We start from the raw sequence: 14,978 nt of genomic DNA on the forward strand, positions 1-14,978 counted from the left end.
CGCCCCCTGCCTTCTCCCCTCCCCCTTTTGGAGACCACCCCCTTCCCCCGACACTCCCGCTCGCCGGCCAGTGCGTGCGCGCACGCCCACTCGCCCACCCCCGCGCGGTTCCCTGCTCCGTGGGTCCCCTGCTCCCTTGTACCTCGGACCCCCGAACCCTCCACACCCTTTAACCTCGCGCTCCCTGACTCCCCGGGAGTGCGAATAACTTGGGGGGGGGGGGGGTTGAATAGGACAGGCGCGGGAGTGCAGAAAAGTGGGTGCTTTTGTCTCCTGTTTTCAGTTGGGAAGGACTTCGTTTGCGCGCTTCCCCGTGTGACCGGCACTGGGCTAACTGCTGGACAATGCAGAGGACGTAAGACAGTCCTGACCTTCAAGTGGGATTTCAGTCCACCCTCTCCATCTCCCTCCAGCCTCCGGTTTCCCCTGGTATGCTGCTTGGTAAACGACTTTGGTGTTTTGTGAACCCATCAGAAGACGGTTCACATCCTCTAAACCAGCCCAGCCCGGAACGGCCCCTCTTAGTGACCAGTGCAGTTTCCCAGCCCTGCAAGCATCTGGTAACATATAATTACAAGAAATGCAATTTCTGGGCACTGAGAAACCTGCTGCTTCCTCTCTGCGTACTCTGCCCACCTCCTCCCCCAAGTAATCGCTTAGTTGCCTCCTCTCTCCCATCTGGAGGATTTGCTGCAAAGGGGATTCCCAAAACACCCTGCCTCGTGGGTCTTGGAGAGGTCAGATCAGCCTTCCAGGTGTAAGAGAAAGCCCAGGGGTAGGGACATTTATAGCTCTCCAGTAGGGCACATCGACAAGGATGGCCTCCCTCCATTGTTCTGCTTGATTTACAGTCTTCTCTCCTTGCTGCCTCCATCCCACAGCATTCCAGGCTTGACCAGGCTTCAATTCTCACCCACATCCCTGGGTTGTGAACCTAACAAAGACGCTTGTCGGATTGTCTTGGACAGGGATGAACCATCAAGCTGCCTCCAGCCCAGGTTTCATTTCCCAATGTCTCTGCCACCCTTCCCCCATGCCAGAGCCCTCCACACCAGCTCTAACTTTATGACTCAGAGCCATTTGACCGAATTCCACTGCTGCTTACCAAGTGGCCACCTGGCCCTGAAGGTAAGCGAGATGCCCCAGGGACGGCAAATTCTGGCTTAAGGAATTAACGCTGTTTTGGGGAAGACGAGCAGAGGCTTGGAGGAGGAGAAATATGTTTAGAGGGAGAAGTGATAAGGGTTTGGGGGTCATTGGTGAATCAGAATTGAAATTGAAACTTAGAATTCTTCCAGGAGAAACGCAGGGATAGCAAGGCCAGCTGGAGCACAGCGACCAAGCACAAGGACACGGAAGCGGGAAAGTGAGGTTGGGGAAAGGAAGTCCACTTTGGCCAGCGGAGCAGGGGTGAGGGGCAATGGCAGGAAATCCAGTCGACTTGGGAGGAGGTGTGGCTTCATTTAGCGGGCAGGGGCTACAATGTCCAGTGTGAGCAGAAGAGTGAAATCTACATTGCTGAACTTGGGGAAATCACTAGAGCTGTATCTGATGCAGATCTGAAAGAAATGAAAAGAGACAATCGCGGAGGGAAGGCTCCTGGTCCCTCCTCCTGGGTGTACCCTGTGCCTGCCTGGTAGCATTTGTTTCCCTGTTCTCACCCACTAGGGTCGGAGGCTTCAGGGTAGGGAGAGCATCTAGCATGACACTGCTCAGTGGAAATCTTACACACAGCACGAATGTGAGCCATGTGTACAATTTTCAAATTTCTAGTAGCCACATTAAAATGTAGTAAAAAGAGTTAGGTGAGAGGCGCCTGGGTGGCTCAGTCAGGCATCCGACTTTGGCTCAGGTCATGAATTCGAGGTTTGTGAGTTTGAGCCCCACGTCAGGCTCTGTGCTGACAGCTTGGAGCCTGGAGCCTGCTTCAGATTCTGTGTCTCCCTCTCTTTATGCCCTCCTCCCCCCACCCCCGCATCACTCTCTCTCAAAAATAAATAATCATTAAAAAAAAAAGAGATAGGTGAAACCTATTTTAATAAATTCTTTAATTCAATGTATTCAAAATATTTTAAAATATAATCAACATTAAAATTATTAATGGAAGATTTCACCTTCCTTTTTTCATGCTAATCCTCAAGCTTTGAGGTGTATTTTATGTTTAGGGCACATTTCACTTTGAACTAGCCAAAACTTAAATATTCGTATGTGGGTAGTAGTTATCACTTGGACAGGGCACAGCTCCTGGCACCTAGTACTCACTCAATAAATATTTTGAATGAATAAATGAGTGAATGAACGATAGTACTGTTTCAAAACGTACTCCGGGCAGGACCCCTCATTCTCAGACCTCATTGCTAGGTCTGGCAGCTGGGAAAGGTAGCAATGCACCTAGTGAGGGGACAGGAGAGACATTCATTCACTCATTCATTCGCTGCTCCCTTACCGTTTGAGAGTCATTGTCTTTCCAGCTCTGTTTAGTTGTTTTGTTGTTATTGTTGTTGTTTTAGAGAGAGAGAGAGAGAGAGAGCATGCACCTGTACTAGTAGGGGAGAAGGTCAGAGGGAGTGAGAGAATCTTATACGGGCTCCATCCTCAGCACAGATCCTAACATGGGGCTGGATCCTACATCCCTGGGTTCATGACCCAAGGCGAAATCAAGAATCTGACGTTCAATCTACTGAGCCACCCAAATGCCCCATTCCAGCCCTGACTAAAGTTCTCCATCTCTTAGCCAAGAACTGTGGAGATAAGCGGACAAACCGAAGCTAGCTTCTCAGAAGCGAAATACTCAATGAGATTTCTCTTGAATGAGCCTGAAAAACCAAAGCCCAATTCTTTTCTCCTAATTCCCTGGTTAAAAGTCAGTTTTATGGGGCTCCTGCGTGGCTCAGTCGGTTCAGCATCCTGACTCTTGATTCTGGCTCGGGTCATGATCTTGCGATTGGTGCGTTCAAGCCCCGCATTGGGCTGTGTACCCACCACCACTGAGCCTGTCTCTTTAAGTCCTTTCCTAACCCCCATGCAGTTCAGAGTTCTAGTCCAGAAAGCCTGCTGCTGCAGCTTCCATCACAGAACCCCCGCTCCCCCAGCCCTCCTCCCCCCTCGCCTGGAGATGTGGAGGAGCTTGACCAAGAAGCTCGATAAATATTTGTTGAGTGAAGCCAGGCTGTCTCTACTCGCCTCTGCAGTGCTCACTGTTGGGCAAAGGAGATGTCCTTAGGCTTGAGAGCCTGGCTGTGCCAGGCCTCGGGGACTTCTGGAGAGATGGGGACAGGCTGAAACTGGTTTTCTCCTCCCCGCCTAATCCCTGCTTTTTTCCATTTGAAAAGTGTCTCACGAACTCCACCCTCATTAGGTTTACCTTAACCGAGTACCACCCATCCTATTATTTACATAATATTGTTTTAGTGTTAAGTCAATGCACTTTTTTTTTGCAACTAAAAGCTATTTTTTAAATAAACTTAATATCACTACCATAAATGGAATACCAGGATTGATGGCCATGGATAGATAGCAACCGTAAAAATAAATACAATGGAAACAAAACAATGCTATTCTGTGCAAGATGGATACAGTTGCCTGTTGAAGCCACTGAGCCTGGCATACACTGCCGGTTACCAAATGATGAGTCTGTCTAAAGAGAAGAGTTAAAGGAAAGCCAGACCCAAGTTGAGATTTACCTTCATTAAGTCATCAGAAGGAGAAGAAAAGGTTTTTTTTAAGCATTTGATTGAGGGGGGTGGCTGGCTCAATCAGTAGAGTATGCAACTCTTGAGCTCGGGGTTGTGAGTTAGAGCCCTAGGCTGGGTGTAGAGATTACTTAAAAATAAAATATTTTTAAAAATAAATAAAAATAGGGGGTGCCTGAGTGGCTCAGTTTGTTAAACATTCGACTTTGGGGACACCTGGGTGGCTCAGCCGGTTAAGCCTCCGACTTCGGCTCAGGTCAGATCTCACATTTGTGGGTTCGAGCCCCGCATCAGGCTCTGTGCAGACAGCTAGCTCAGAGCCTGGAGCCTGCTTCGGATTCTGTGTCTCCTGCTCTCTCTGCCCCGCCCCCTCTCATGCTCTGTCTCTCTCTGTATCAAAAGTAAATAAAACATTAAAAAAATTAAAAAAAAAAAACATTCGACTTTGGCTCAGGGCATAACCTCATGGTTTGTGGGTTCAAGGCCCACATTGGGCTCTGGCTGACAGCTCAGAGCCTGGAGTCTGCTTCAGATTCTGTGTCTCCCTCTCTCTCCGACCCTCCCCCACTCATGCTGTTTCTTTCTGTCTCAAAAATAAGTAAATATTAAAAAATATTTTTAAATAAATAAAAACAAACATTTTATTGAAATATAATATACATGCAAAAAAGTACACATATCACAAACTTGGTAAATCTTCACAAATCGACGATTCCATGTAATCAGTGCCCAGGTGAAGAAAGAGAGCGTTAATAGCACCCAAAAGCCTCCTTGCTGTCCCCTTCCAGTTATTACCTCCAGCACCCCATTATCCTGACTTCTACTAACATGGATGAGCTTTGCCTGCTTTTGCATTTCACATAAGCGAAAACATATAATATGCAGTCTTTCTGTCCCTGGCTTAGTTTTCTCAACATTACACTGGCCCACATCATCCATATTCTCATCTGTAGCTATTGGTTCAGTCCTGTTGAATCATGTTCCATGCTGCGTCTACACCACAGTTTATTCTGTTTCTACTTTCTACTGTTGATGGGCACTTAGTTTCCCGTGTTTGACTCTTATGAATGCAGCTGCTGTGAACCTCCCAGAACATGCTGTTTGTGGAGCATGTGCACACATTTCTGTGGCATCCACACTCAATATGGAATTTCTGGATCACGGGGTGTACATGTGTTTGGCCTCAGTAGATACAGGTGGGCAGAAAGTGTTGTGAAGTCAGAGTATGCCTCTGTCTATCAGCAGTACATCACTTCCTATCCATGCCGACACTTGACATATTCCATCTTTTCTCCATGGACCTGCTCTGGTGGATGAATAGTTGCATCTCGTTGTGATTTTGCTTTGTAGTTCCTGGATGATGGAGGAAGTTGAGCAGGTTTCTAATGATAGAAAGGGATGCATTTTTAAAAGAGAATTATAGGGAGGCCAGGATGGCTCAGTCGCTTAAGCGTCCAACTCTTGATTTCGGCTCACATCACGATCTCATGGTTAGTGAGTTCAAGCCCCACATCGGGCTCTGCGCTGACAGTGCAGAGCCTGCTTGGGACTCTCTCACTCCCTCTCTCTCTCCCTTTCTCTCAAAATAAATAAATTACACTTACAAAAAGAGAGAGAATCCATAATGTGATATAATGTCATGCCCACATATCATGATTAAACACCATGAGTAACACCTAAAGTCATCTTGGCCACATGGGGTGCAGACATTTTTATTAGGGAAGTTTTGTTGTGGTTTTATTGTTTCAGGAGGAAGAACAGTGGTGGAAAAGGGTAAGAGTATTGCTTGAGCAGAAGAAGTGTTCTCCACACCCTCAGGAGTTGCCAGGGACCAGGCCCCTCTTCCTCAGTGAGCCCTGAAGCCAAATTCACAAGCATGAGGATGTCTGCCTTTTCTGATCCAATTCCTTGGTTGGAAACCCCATAATGGACATCTGAGGAACATGACCATGGAAAAGATGAAAAATGAAAAGCATGTTCGGAGGTAAGTAAGAGGCCAGGGCTGCCTGCTTTGTGGGAATTTCCCAGACCAGCCACAGGTACCCGGCCAATGACGGGGTCCTATCACCATCGTTGTCTTTGTCCTCAGAGCATCTTAACCAGATGCCTCTACCCAGATGCTGGCATGGGCTTCTGGATGGCCCTGCTTTCTAGAAGGCACTGAGTTGGGTTGGGTGACTGTAAAGTGACCAAATGGAGAGGACACAAGAAAATCAGAATGAGAACGTGAGCAGTGGAGGCTGACAGAAGAGTTAAGAGAGAGGGTTGGGGACAGACTGGATTCATGTCCAACCCCTTCACTCACTGGTGGTTCTTTGAGACAAGTTACTTTATGTCTCTGAGTCTCAGTTTCCTCATCCGTAATAATTACACCGATTTCAAAGGGCTGCTGCCAAGAGTAAATGAAACACTCTGCCTGGCACACGGCCCTCAGCAGTAGATAGTTGTGCCATTATTATTAACTTATGTTTACAAGGAGTGGCCCAGGTCCTTCGGCACGGGACAGGAATGGGCACGAGGCTCACAGTTCCTTGGTGGGAGGCCAGGCAACCACCATGCCCCTCCAGATGAAGCTGGGAAGACGTTCGCTGGAGGAGGAACTCACCAGGCTTGGTGGGAAGGGGCGGGAGTAGTTCCCCGCCAGCAGTGAGGCAGGAAGGGCATAGCGGGATGCACGCGGCTTCCAGGAAGTACAATGAAGAGTAACAAGGAAGACAAAAAAAAAAAAAAGTGGGGCACCTTGGTATGTCAGCTGGTTAAGCATCTGACTCTTGATTTCAGCTCAGGTCATGATCTCCGAGTTTGTGCATTCAAACCCTGCGTCAGGCTCTGCACTGACTGCGCAGAGCCTGCTTGGTACTTTCTCTCTTTCTCTCTCTGCCTTTCCCCATGTGTGCATGCAGTCTCTCTCTATCAAAATAAATAAATAGCCTTAAAAAAAAGAGTAACAAGAAAGAAATAGAAGTAGACATTGGAGCACAGTGAATCCCCAGAAGCCTGGAAGAGGGAGTGGAAGTGGTCACAAGATCCAGGACCTTATGCGTTTGGGAAGACTTGACAGATCTGCATGGCCATAGCCACAGGCCACAGAGGGCAGCGACAAAAGGAGGAAAGGAACAAAACTCCCAGCAGTACCTCTGTGCCAACCCTTCCACAGGTGTTATTTCATTTAATTCTCTTAAGCACCAGATGAGGCCCAGAGAGCTTAAGTGACCTAGTGACCTGTCCCCGGCCACCCAACTGCACATGGTCCCTGACTCACAATGGTTCAACGTACAATTTTCGACTGGAGAGGAAGCGATATGCCTTTGGTGGAACCCGTACCGTGTATTTTGAATTTGGATCTTTTCCTGGGCTAGTGATGTGTGGCACGATCCTCTCCCTGGATGCTGGGCAGTGGCAGGGAGCTGGGTTCATAGTCAGCCACCGATCCCAAGGCTACACAACCAACACACAACCGACCCAAATCCCCACAAACATTCTGGTGTTCATTTTTAGTACAGTAGTCAATAAATTACAGGAGAGAGTCAACATTTTATTACAAAAGAGGCTTTGTGCTAGATGGTTTTGTCCAAATGTAGGCTAACATAGTATCCCGAGCATATTTAAATTGAGCTAGGCTAAGCTGTGATGTTCAGTAGGTTAGGGTATTACACGCATTTTCAACTTTCGGTGTTTTCAACTTACATGGGTTTATCAGGACATAACCCCATTGCAAATCAAAGAAGATCTATAGCATTTAATAGAGCCAGATGTCACACCGTCACCTTTCCACTACCCCGGGGTGGGGGGGGGGACCAAAACTCTAACTCAAAATCTGCTAACATCAAGGGCTGCAGCCCCAGGTGTCCCCCATGCCCTTCCTGGCCCACCCGGCCATTGCTTTTTTCTAGTAAGTTACCTCTCGCTGTGTAATAAACCATCCCAAGACTTAAGTTTTAGAACAATCATTTGTATCATCTCTTGCAGTGCTGTGGATTAATAGGGCTGGGCGATTTGCACACAGGCTCTTTCATGTGGTTAGAATAGACAGTGTCTGGGACCTGGGTCATCTGGTGGCTTGGCTGGGGCTGGACATCCAAGAGTGTAGCTCACTCACCTGGCCAGAAGTTAATGCTGGCTCCTGGCTGGCAGCTAAGCCGAGTGGTCAACCACAGCGCCCCCCTCTGGCTTCTCCAACCTGGTTTGGGCTTCTCAGGGTGACAAGGCTAGGTTTCTAGAGTGAGTGTCCCAGGAGTGAGCGTTCCAAGAAGCCCGCTGGAAGTTGCAAGACTACTTGGTGTTCAGAAGTCCCACCACATCATGCCCCTTCATTCTGCTGGTCAGACAGCCCCCAGGCCAGCTCATCCTCAAGGGGGTGAAGAATCAGCACATGGGACAGAAGAGATTGCTCAGGTCATCTCTGGAAAGCATAACGGGGCACAGCCCCCCCACCCCTCCTCATTGACCAGAACTTCTGCATGGAAGTGAAGGCTGTGATCCATCAGTCTCTACCTCTCAAACTGCTGCTCATTCCCTGGAGACCAAGGGGCCCTGCTGCTCCAGAGGCATGCTGATAGGAATAAACCTATCAATGCTCTTCCCTCTACTGGGGCACCCGCAGCTCCCCAGCTCCTGAAGTGTGCAGTTCCACAAAGACCACTGCAGAACTCCAAGTTTGGGCAGAGGTCTGCCATTAAACAAATCAAATCCCCTCCCCTCTTTTGTGAGGTTGTTGAGGTCAAAATGTAGAAATTCTGGATGGGTTCAAGACCTTGGGACCCACTGCATCTGAAGGAAGGGTTTGAGCAAAGCATCCCTCAGCCAGAATTCTCTAGATCAAGGGTCGGCAAAAGTAAAAGACCCTCCAGTGAATATTTTAGGCCTTGTGGGCTTCTTATGGTCTCTGTCACAACTACTCAACTCAACTACAGGCCCAAAGTGGCCAAGGACGATAGTCAAACAAAGGAGCTGTGTTCCAACAACGTTTTCTTTACGAGAACAAATGGAGGCCAGAACTGGCCCGAGGTCTGCTGTAAGCCGACCCCTGCACGAGGGTCTCCTTAATTCTAGAGAGCAGGCTTTCAGACTGTCAGGCCTAGGAGACAACACAGACCCTGCAGAATCACTCCCAACCTGAATTCAAGTGACCGGCATGGTGGTGTCCCAACATGTGGCCCCCAGGAGGCCTGCCGGAAAGGCCAGCTCCATACACTTCACATTCCGGATTCTTTACAAAGGCCCCCACCCCCCCTCCCCGCAGCTTTCCTCTCCATCCCCATTCCCTCCCAGAAGCCCATGGGGGGGGGGGGGCGGCGCGCATGCCAGCATCACCAGATGAGAGTCTCCATCTGGTATTTGGCCGGGCCTCAGAAGACCCTCCTGGTCACCAGGACAAGACTCAGAGAGGACAGGGCCCTCTGCCTGACACTTCTTGGAGAAGGCAGGCAGGCAGGCAGGCAGGCCAGGAGGCACTGGGAGGCCAGGCAGATGTCACAGATCAGAATGGGGGAGAACGGGTAACTGGCTTCCCTTAAAAGGTGGCAAGCAGCGTGAGTGTCTCTGGAAAATGCAAGCAGGGCTGCTGCCTCCATTAGGTGGGCCCGCCCCCCACCGCAGCAGCTCTTCTTTCGAGGAACAAGACTACATCTGTTTGGCGATACTCTATCTGGAATCCTTAAGTAAACCTTTCAGGCCCTGGCAAACAACAGCCCATCTTATTCCAATGGGGGAGCTTCTGAAACACAGCGGACTCCTTAATCCTAAATCTGTCTGCAGGCACCCACCTCCTCCCCACTCGCGCAATCCCTGCCACCCCCACTCCCCAGCCCTCAGCCTGGGGAAGGATTGCTCACACTTGCCACCTCTGGCCCCTCTTCTTGGTTTTGAGTCTTCACGTTTACTCTCAGTATCGTTAGAGTCAGGTTTTCTCCCCGCCCCCTACCTCCTCTCAGGGTCTCTCTCTCTCTCTCTATCTCTGTCTCTCTCACTTGCTTGCTCAGTGGATCTCAGCCACACAAAACCATCTGAGCAAACTTGCTCAGGCCCCCACAATTATCTCATCTCCCCATTACCCCCACCCTCACCCCCTTGAGGCCATGGAGGAGCAAGCAAAGCTAAATAAATAAAGGCTGGGAGGGGACCCAGCCAGCTTTGCTGAGCCCTGGCGGTGTGAAATCACAAGCGCACAGGCTCAGCTTGCTTTCTACCCACCCCCTCTCCCCCTGCCCCGCCTGGGGGCACCAGCTCCCCCCCTCCCCAGTCAGATCAACAAAAAAAGCTGAACCCCTCCTACAGATGAAACCCAAGTCCTCTGCAAGGCGTGTTGCAATGCGGGCTGCAGAGTCTGTGTGTCCAGCTGAGCACACAGGCCTCCCCTCTCCAGTCCTCTCGCTCCCTTCCTTCAACATCACACACGCTTTGTGGCCCTGACTCCCCTTTCCAGGAAATCTGTTGCCTCAGCAGAGAGTCATGGAAAGCAAGAAGTTGCTGTAGGCACTTTTGGTGTCTTACAAAATTGCTGCTGAGTAGCGGGGGGAAATGGGTTTGAACAGCACCCCTCTACCTCCCCACCTCTTTCCCGCCCGGGAGAAGGCTGTAGGGGCTGCACACTGCAATTTTACAGGCAGGCCTTGGGTCCCTTATGCTCTGTAATTAAACTGCAGCCTCTCTCATCCAATCGGAAGCCAGCCTGACTGCTCCTGGGGATTGAGGGGGAAGGGAGGGAGATTTGAGTGTGGGAGGGAATGATGAAATCATCCAGTTTGGAAACTAAGCCATTGGGGGTGGGGTGTGAGTGGAGGTAACAAAGAATCGTTCCCTAGGGGAAGAGAAAGACCCCCCCCCCAACAAGTTCCAAGAGTCTTTACAGTGTGTGGAGGAGAGGAGACCCTGAGAGAGGAAGGCTCTCTTGAATAAGGTTCTGGCTTAGCTCATAGAGCACCTTCCTGAAGGTGAGGCAAACCTCATCTGTCCCGGTCCCTTGCTCCTGACCCCACCACTCAGGACTGGCGTTCCACCCAGGCTGCCCTAAGATCTGAGTTTACATGACTTTGTGCTTCTTTTTGTGTCTTCCATCAGTCATTTCCGTTTCCCAAGACACGATGATGAGGTGAGGCAGGGACCGGTCTTCTCTGATGCCTGTACACCCCTCTCGCCACGCCCCACCCCCCATACCCCTTCTGCTTGGCTTTGCCCACAGCAGATGGAGGTCACCTCCTTCTCCCTACATGCCTACCTGCGGGCAGCCTTGGCGGTGCCTCTCTACATGGAGGAATTGCAGCCTGCAGACACAAAGCTCCTCTTCACATGGGTCGTTGCATGACTGTGATTTCACTCCCCAGGCATTGGCCACTCCGTCAAGCACCCCTACCTTTCCATCCTGGCCACGGCACGTAATAACCCCCCTGAGTGAGTGTCATGTGTACAGAGCGTTTGCCAAGCAGCATGTCCCAAGTATCGGCCGTCCAAGAAACTGCTGCTAATTTCGCTGTATCTTTGAACTGCCTTGATTACTGCTCCCTTAATATTATCTTTAAGACAACTCATTGTTTTTAACTGAAATACTGTTTCTTGGAATACCACCTAAAATCGGCTTGCACACCATATGTTGGGACAAAATATGGGAAGTATTTGAATCTTTTGGCCAGGTTAAGGACTTTAGGCAAGTCTCTGAGGATCAGTCCCCTTATCTCTAAAACAAAGAAAAATGTTCTGTTCTGCCTTCACACGATACCCTGTGAAGGGCCAAGGGCAGGATCAATGGCTATCAAGTAAGAAGGGATTGTTCAATAGAAGACATGGCCAGGAGAATGGCATAAAGTTTAATAGGCATGAAAGTTTTTTTTAAGTATAAATTGCTAAAAGAGGAAGGAACAACAGTGTCATACATACTTAAAAGAACAGGAGCCCTGCACCAGATACTGCAAAGAGATACAACAGAAATAGTAGAGAAATGTACCGACTATTAAAGGAAACAATACACACCCACATGAAAAACACAAATAAAAGAACCTATAGGGAATTATAGCCCTGATTATAATTCTATTGAGCTAAGAATGTAAAGCAAGAGAAGAACGAGCTTCTGGATATATCGGAGGGAGCTCTGCAGCCTAACCACTGAGCTGGGAAGGCTTCCTGGAGGTGGTGTTATAAAGAGTTCTGGCTCCTTGGTTCTGAGGGTGTTTCTGGAGTCCTTTTTTCACCTCCACCTCAATTCCATGTTTCCTTGGGTTTCAGCCGTGGACAGCAGGTACCTGTTAGAAACTGTCTTTCCAGGGGCTGCCGATGGTTGGCAGGACACCAGGGCCCTCTGCCTATCCACAACACAGAGTCTCTGTGAGGTCTCCCAGTGCTAGCACCTTCTGCTGCTCTGAGTCCCCTCCATACCCCCCTCCACTCCTCTCCTCTCACCCACAGCCTCCCATGGGCACCTTCCTCCCTGGAAATCTTTTCAGCAGCTGCCTCCCAGGAAACTTATCTTCTCGCTGTCTGTAAAGTGTTTCTCCTCTCTGTAACTTGTCACAGTGTAACTATTTCTAGCTCCTATTTTGTTGTCGCTCTGTCCCACTGTAGCTTATCCGGGGATCTCTTTCTCTCTTCCTGCATTTTCTGCCTCTTTTTCATCATTGTCGTCTTCATTAAGCATATTAGTTTTCATGCGCACGCCCACCCCGGGCTAGAGGCCTCCTGTGACCCAGCCCTTTCCTTCTATAAAAAAAAGTCCTAAAGACGCTGCTATATTGTAATGATAATCAGTGGCCAGGACTCTGAGGTACCATTGTCTGGGGTCTGGGAAGAAGGGAGAGTTTAGAGTCACAGTGAAGCCCCTACCACCATCACACACACACACACACCCTGCACAGCCGGGTGCAGCACATTGGGCACCTTGCCAACGCTTTCCAAATTGTGCCTCCTGCCCATGAGCCAGAATGGAGAATCAATAATTATTTCCATCCACATCTTTACAAAATAGTAAACAACCCCGAGCTTCAGCCAAGCCAATGACCTCAGTTCCTGCTCTTTGTCCAGAATCCTGATCTCTGGACCTTCGGTGTGTAAAGGAGCATTTGAGTTGTAACCCCACCAGCTTCATAGCTTCAACAACCAGAATGGCACAGCACGCCGTACAGGCTGTTATTTGAGAGCCCCAGGGCCAGCCCTGCCAGGGAATCCACATGCTAATTGTTTTGCAGGTCACCAAACTGCGAGGAGCCTCAGTTTGCTCTTCTGCAAAATGGGGTAAGAACACCTAGCTCCAGGGGCTTCTGTAAGGATAGAGCAGAACCCCTTGTGAAGGCCGCTGGCAGGATGGCCAGTCCAAGGAGCAGGCTCCATTCACTGCAGCCAAACCCAAGCTGGTCTTTATTGAGGGACTCTGGCCTCTGGGAGCCATCCTCTGACTCTGAAAACTCGGATCCAGAATATGGGGGCCCTGACATTCACCTGAGCCCTCGCTCTCACTCCTTGGTCTCGGTGATTCCGCAGGGGTCCACCAGACCAGGCAGGCCCCCCGACCCCACCCCGGGAGACCTTTGCCCGGCAGGACTGCCCACTGCCCCAGCCTGTCCACCCTGCTAGGTGCTGACTGTCTGGAACGGGAGCTTCTCCCTGGGGGAAAATATTATTGTTTTTTGGGCCACTTGTTTGATCCTTCAGAGTCAATATTTGTGGAGATAAGCACAGTGTCATGTAGCCGGTGCAGGTGTTTACAGCGCAGCCCCCCTCCCATCGGGCTCCCATCCCCTCTGGGCCACTGGGTGTGTGCGGTGGCAGAGGGTGCGGTGCTCCAGCAGGGGATCTGTCATGTCAAGTCACGTCACTGCCGGGACTGCGTTGGCAAGTATGCAGAGGGGGGCTGGGGTGTGGGTGCTGCCGGCCTGCTCTGACAGGGGCACCGGGCAGGACTTTCACTTGACCTTCCAGGAAGCTGGCAGACTGGACCCTGTGGCCCCCTTCTCCAGCACACATCCCAGGCCCACTCCGGCCTCCTCTGCCAGAGTGAGGTCCCAGAATGCTCTTCTTTAGAACAGAAGTGCTCCTCTGTTTCCAGGTCACATACACCTGCCTCGAGAGATTTTCCACCAGGTCTGGGGGGCTTGTCAAAGAACTGAACTTAAAATATAGGTTACAAGGGGTACGCAGGCTTCCCTTTGAAGTGGCCTGGAGGGGAGGGCACCCACCTCCTCGGGCTGGGTGGTCGGCAATCTGCCCCCACACCTGTCTGGGGATGTGATGGGAGAGGCCAGAGGGACACCTGCCGAGGAGAGGCACACGGCACCCGGCACCCGTAAGCTGCCGAGGACAGAGAACACAACGCAAACGTGGTTTCAAATAAAGCCGGAGCCTGAAGTCCTGGGGACGTGCATTCCAAGTTTCGGCGGAGCTGCGTGTCATGTGGGCAGCTCTGTATAATTACAAGGGAGTCGAAGCAGGGATGGAATTATTTAACCACGGTTCATGGTTTTCTGGAGAGACAACAGCGAGGCTGGCGAGCTAATAACAACAACTGGAGAGGAGGAGGCCAGGACAGGAGGGCCGTCCCCAGAGGGAAGGGGGGGTGGGCAGGAGAGCCTTGGCAGAGCTGGGGGTCTGCTGCGTGCCTGGCTCTTAGCGTCCAAAACTAACCTCATTTAAGGGTCTTAAAAGTTTTTCTAATGTTTATTTATTTCTTCATTTTTTAATGTTATTGATTTTTGAGAGAGAGAGAGAGAGAATGAGTGGGAGAGAGGCAGAGAGAGGAGACACAGAATCCAAAGCAGGCTTCAGACTCTGAGCTGTCAGCACAGAGCCTGACATGGGGGCGGCGGGGGGGGGGGGGGGTGTGGAGCAGATGGCAGAGGTCACAGACTCACAGACCGCAAGATCGTGACCTGAACCAAAGTTGGGTACTTAACTGACTGAGCCACCAGGCACTCCTTTTTTTCTTAAAAATGTTTATTTTTGCATAAGAGAGAGAGAGAGAGAGGTAAAGCAGGGCAAAGAGAGACAGAGACAGAGCATCTGAGTCTGATATGGGGCTCAAACTCATGAATCATGAGATCATGACTTGAGCCGAAGTCAGACACTCAACCAACTGAGCCACCCAGCCTCCTAATTTAATCATCTTATTTAATTCTCACAACCAGACGAAGCTGTTCTCATTATCCCCACTTTTCAGAGAAGAAGGATGAGGCTCTGAGAGGTTAAAATGATATATTTGCCCAAGGTCATACAGCTTGCAGAAAGCAGTCCCCAAAGTGGAATTTGGTGACCTTGGTCAAGGCACTTCCAACAGATCTGTTTTTGATCAACTCCTCATTCTGTCCT

At 50.2% G+C, this 14,978-nt stretch overlaps 1 long non-coding RNA gene across 1 annotated transcript in view; it reads left to right on the plus strand.

The window, feature by feature from the left end:
- Positions 1 to 7,636, plus strand: part of LOC115287453 — an 8,485-nt gene extending 849 nt beyond the window's left edge. The window contains exons 2-5 of the long non-coding RNA XR_003906485.1: positions 414 to 560; positions 882 to 1,128; positions 5,442 to 5,676; positions 6,850 to 7,636. This is a non-coding gene — a long non-coding RNA (uncharacterized LOC115287453). The remainder of the gene's footprint in view (positions 1 to 413; positions 561 to 881; positions 1,129 to 5,441; positions 5,677 to 6,849) is intronic.
- Positions 7,637 to 14,978: the final 7,342 nt, after the last annotated feature.

Source organism: Suricata suricatta, chromosome 3 (assembly GCF_006229205.1).
Source record: "Suricata suricatta isolate VVHF042 chromosome 3, meerkat_22Aug2017_6uvM2_HiC, whole genome shotgun sequence".
NCBI classification, from domain to species: domain Eukaryota; kingdom Metazoa; phylum Chordata; class Mammalia; order Carnivora; family Herpestidae; genus Suricata; species Suricata suricatta.